Consider the following 6,000-nt stretch of genomic DNA (forward strand, 5'->3'; position numbering starts at 1 on the left):
CACAACGCAAATGATGACAATCCTATTAAGCATTTCATACAAAAGAAGACACAAAAGTAAGACAAAATTCATAATACGACGAAAAATGTAATAACATATATGAGTATTTATTTATGGACTTAGTAAATAGTAGAAAATTATGGATTGTTATGTTGATCTTGGAGACGATATCGTGGCACCGTGATCGCTTTAGGTCTTCCATTTGTTGGCGAAGTTGCATCCGAATGTCCCCTCATCGGGTAGAGAGTACAGTTTGATTTTCCATTAGGAGAGCGTGATTTTGCAAGGATCGAGAATGATTTTCCAAGATCTCCTCCTATTCAACATCATGCATTGCTTGACGATCTTGGAAATCTGAAAGAGTTGTGATGATGATATTCGACGAAGCGTGTAGTTCCCTCAAACCATGATGAAGAAGTTTAATGCCTTCCATGGGATTAATAATGTTCAAAGATGGCATTTTCATCAAATAAATGGTCAATTTGAGCTTGGGTCGCTTCGTTCCTCTATCGAGTATCGAGTCCAAAACCAACGGAGTAATCTGTTTGGAGTACTTTTATTTGTGCTCTTTGAAGGGTGTCTCTAGAGAAAATTATCGATAACCCCAATGCATCATAATCTGCATTACTAAAGTGGGTATGGGTGTCGACCTTCTTATTTTCTTGGTGATTACGTTCCAGAGGTGTTGGATTAGACAAAAGTCATCTCTTTGAGTCCGCAAAAATCCAAAGTAGGTGAAGTTGAGGCTTTGTGACTTCGATTGGTGTGATGTACCTACCACATTGTGTCCCAACCGATTGAGCACAACACGCTGATTCTGTTTCAAAGAGCGTTGAAGAACAATGTAATGTGTATTTCCGACTTCGTCATGAGATCACGATAGCTCGTGAGTAAAGTTTTGGCGTAATCAAATGATGACTCTTGAAAAAGGGACCCCGGTATTCACCGGATTTGAAGTATGTCGGAGATCATTTCCTTCATCAATTCGGGCGTTGTCCATAGGCATTGAAGTAGAATTTTCCATTTTCAGATCCGCTAAATTAGTAGAACATCAAAACCAATTCTCGGGAATAACCAAATGCTGAATGATATAGAAGAGGCGCCTATCCGCGACGATATGATTTCGGTGTCAAAATAAGGAGAAAACCGCCATCTTCGAAAGTTTTCGTAGTCTTTTCTCCAAGTTATTTTCCTTGGTTGATCCATTGGTAGTATTACCGAGGGAAGGATAGTGAGAATTGTTTGAATAATAATGGCTGAAAAGAAGAGATTTATAGCCAATCTATGAGTCCGTACCAACTGAGTCCAAGTGTAGTTAATGACCCATGTGATTATGAACGAAGATCATAGGGGATCCACAAAGAAGTCTTGTCATGCATGCGGATATCCAAATACAATTAATGAGATGGTTAAATGTTAGAAAATACGAGAGGAAAGTTTCACAGGGTAGTTAGACTTACACGTAATTTCAGAAATGATGATCATAACTCAGTAATAGAATATGGATAGAATAATCGAGCTGCATGTGTGACAAGTGTTATGCGTACCTTGTAGCGTACACGATCTTCTCTGAACACCATATGTAACAATTAATTATTTTGGTGAGTTTTGGACGACCTTTCTTTGTTATGGTTTGTTTATTTATTTACTTATTTATTTTATAATTATTTTTTTTTTGTTTTTTTTTTTTTAGAGAGGAAAAGACAACTAATATACACAAATATTTAATACGGAACTTCTCCATTTAATACATAACCCGTACAAATGTGTGAGAATTATTTAACACACCATACTAATATACAAAATGAAAATAAGAAAAAGAGATGGTTACATAGATCTAGATGTTCTGGATCATGTTATGCATGAGTGACAAGAGAATAATGATAAACACTGTTATCACGAATACTGTGATAGCCCATTCGCGTTGCTCCTTTTCCCATCGCTCTATTTGATTCATTATGTTCAAGAAATTGAGAATATGTGAAAAAGAATTTGTGAAGAGGGAGAGAAGGGAATGAGTGAAAGTGGAAAAGGAGAGTTGTATTTATAACTTGATTTCTGATCGTTGGGCATCTGACATTTGGAATCAGTCCGTTTGGTTCCGACCGTTGGGCTTTGAGAGTAGGCCCAATGCATCAAGGGACAACTAATATAGTAGGAATTACAATAAGTGTATAACTTAAATAATTTCTCATTCAAATCGTCTGGAGATACAAAATTATGAGAAATCAACCGATATATAATATTTTTATCACAAGAAAACTAAAAATGCAATGCATAAGGGAAATAAACAGCTACTGAGAATCCTCCGGGTTAGTAGAAGATGAACCCGGGTTTCTACGTCGTCGGCCATGACGAACTTCTGGCTGAGCTGACTGGTCTGGAATGTGGCCTATAGACTGTAGCAATCGATCTTGGAATTGCAGCTGATTTGCCAACATCATTCTCTGGAAACGGCCTTGGCGATTAGCATTTCTTTGGAAGTCATTTTGGGAAGTAATCATCTCTTCCTGACGAAGAAACATCCTGCGCATACTAGTGTTCATGTGTCTCAAGGCTTCCATGGGAGTGTTGATTCGGTGTATGGTAGCCTCATTAAAACAGTCGGGTGGTGAAGGGGGAGGAGGAGGTACGTTATCACGCTCAATATCATCTCTAGCTACTGGGTCCCAGTGGTCCAGAACACAAGTCTCGAAAATTCCAAAATTCTTGAAAGACCTTGTTGGAATGAAAGGAGTAGCGGACTGGAACCCTAAATTAAGCATAAGCCGAAAGTAACAAGTACAAAGAAGAGGAGTCGACTGTTTGACGCTGTCGTAAGAATATGGCCCAGAAAAATGGACCATACGAAAAGTGTGCTTCTTCTCTGGAGGATCCACAAAGAGGTGCAAGAATGTCTTGTTCACGCCGACGCGTCTTTGAAGTGCCAATGACGTTGCAAGCCACCATTGAGTGACGACTAGTTGGTTTCGTGAAAGCGAAAGTCTTTGGTACACGCAGCTTCAAGCCATCATTGTACTCTCCCTCGAGAAACGTGTCAAACATCAAATCCCTCGTGAGTCGGATACTCGACAATACCGTAGTCGGACTATCGAGTTTATCGAATGCGGTCAGATTCAATGTTAACTCCAGCTTGAGTTCACGTTCCAACCCATCCACCATAATCCAAAATTCATCACCCCAGAAACCTCCATTGTTGTAAAATTTCAACACTAAATCTTCGGAGTACTGAGCTGGAATTCGATGCAGTAGATATTCCCACTCTCTACTAGCTATTTCCTTATAAAAAAATGGGTGAAACATCCCGAAATTGTAGAGGTTTTCGAAATTTCTCTCAACTGTGATTCTCCTTCGTGCTGCCATAGCGTGGTGTAGATGATATTTTGAGGGTTGAAATAGCTAGGATTGGTGGAGGAGATGGTGCTGGAGGAAAGATTTTTGATTTGGTGGAGTTTGGCCCGCGTGCGCGGGTTGAATTCACTGATGGAGAGTCGCGTGCACGAGGGGAGTATGAGGGAGACCAAGATCCGGATTTTTAGGGGGAAGAAATGAGAGGTTTGGACGCGTGGGTGCCCCGCGTGTGGGTTTTTGTAGCCGGGTCAGTGTTTTTGGGTTAGGTCCAAATTTTTTTTGGCCCAAGCCCAAATGAATTCCAGAAATTCCCCTTATGTCCCGAATTGTTCCGAAATTTCAAACTTGGAATTTCGATTCGTTTTAACTCCAAATTGAACCAATGAGATATCAAAACGATCGGCATTAAAAATTCCATCCACTGGAATATGATATAATCACATTCAAACTCAATTTATTTTTATTTATTTTTTTTTTTGTGATTTTCTTTATTTACACATTTATATACAAATGTACAAGACGAAAGGAACATGTCAACAACACCGGAAGTCCAAATAAAACAACACATCATAACAGCTTAACTCAGACAACTTTCATGTCGGCTCAAAGCTTAACCCAATCCAGCGCATGGTTTAACCTTTATGTTATGGGGCCTAGGGTTTAGGACGGTACCATCCCTGACCAATGTGCAATGGTCTAGTAATAATATTACCCTTCGTACATATGGTATAGCCTCAAACCGCCCCTTGATACAGTCACATAGAAAACCGATCAGGGTTGGCCTGGTGGAATCCATTGCCCGCACGAACTAGGAAATGTCCGATGTTGCATATCACGACTTTCTTTGGGCACCATGCTTGGTGCTAAGGGAAAAACGATTATATACATGTTGAGTCTTTTATCGTCAGATTCTCAAGACGAATGTGAGTCTTTTAACGCCGATCCTCAAGGCGAATGTGAGTCTTTTAACGCCGATCCTCAAGATGAATCCCAACCTGTGGGAACAACGGACGACGGCGAAGTTTATCCCGGCCGAAATGGTGTCGACAATAATATACCTTATACCAGCTCATCTCGGATAGAAGATCAAGACACGGGTAGGAGTTTGACAGTTCATACACCACCCCATCCTTTTTAAGCCGCTTTTCGAAGCAAAAGCACTACGACCATTACCTATTCGAGATGGGTGAGATTTGGACCAAATGATGAGTTGGAGTTTGCGAGGAAGAGAATAGAAAAGGGAGGAGAGAAGGAGTTGAAATTTTTGGTACCCATTGTTTTCCGGGAGGCACGCTTTGCTCAATTATCGTAAGACATTTATACTCGGTTTCTGAGTAGAGTTTTTGTGGACTATGGTTCCGCTTGCAACCACACACTCTAGGGATTTAAAGAAAAGAAAAATAGAAGAGGGCCCGGCTACCCAAATGGCGTGCTTTCTCTGTTTAAACACATGGAAAGAAGTACACCATCGAATCTATTAGTCTATGTAGACTGGGTCATTGAGAAGAGTCTCTTCGACATCCGGAGAGCGCACTCATGATAATGTTTAAAGCGCGTTGGCCATTTACTTGAAATTATTTGTCATCATTTACGTTTTCAAAGAAATAGCCCCATAAGGGTGACAGCAGATCGTGGAAAGGACCGCACCATCGAAGTCTTTAATTTTCCGAAAAAAATGTGTAATCTTGATTTGTACAACAAAACTTTTTGACCCACTTTGAATTCTTTTCTCAATATGTGCTTGTCATGCACTCTTTTCATGTTGGCTTTATAGGATTTCGAGATCATAGGCATCACTCAATTTCCTCAAGCTCATTTAACTGTAATTTTCTCTTGGCGCTTTTGCCGCGTTAGTATTATAATTGAGGCTTTTGATGGCCCATAGAGCACGGTGCTTAAGTTCAACCGCAGATGACAAGGTTTTCCAAAAACGAGGCGATAAGGAGACATCCCTATAGGTGTCTTAAAAGTCGCTTACAGTATGCCCACAAGGCATCGATAATCGTAGAACCGATCTTTTCTAGATGGATTGACAGCTTTTTCCAAAATGGATTTGATCTCTCTATTAGAGACTTCTACTTGACCAATCGGTTTGAGGATGATACGGAGTTGCCACTTTGTGCGTGACTCCATATTTCTTTACTAATGATTCAAAAATTATTGCGAAATGTTTTCCCCATCACTAATTATAGCTTTTGGAACACCAAATCGAGAAAAATATTTTCTTTTACGAACAAAACGATCGTTTTTATGATCGTTAGCACGACATGCCAATGCCTCAATCCATTTTGATACATAGTCAACTGCTACTAGAATGTATAGGAAGTCATGTGAATTTGGAAATGGACCCATGAAGTCGATGCCCCATACATCAAAGATTTCCACAATTAAAATGGGATTTAAGGGCATCATATTTCGTTGAGTAATGCGTCCTAGCTGCTGGCAGCGATTGCATGCTTTGCAATGCTCATGTGCATCTCTAAACAGAGTTGGCCAATAGAATCCACATTGTAGGACCTTGGCCGCAGTTTTCTTACCATTAAAATGACCACCACAAGATTGTTCATGACAGAAGGATAACACATCATTGTGTTCCCAATCAGGGATGCAACGGCGGATTAGTTGGTCTGAACAATACTTGAAGAGGTA

The sequence above is a fragment of the Coptis chinensis genome, chromosome 7 (assembly GCF_015680905.1).
Source record: "Coptis chinensis isolate HL-2020 chromosome 7, ASM1568090v1, whole genome shotgun sequence".
Classification (NCBI taxonomy): domain Eukaryota; kingdom Viridiplantae; phylum Streptophyta; class Magnoliopsida; order Ranunculales; family Ranunculaceae; genus Coptis; species Coptis chinensis.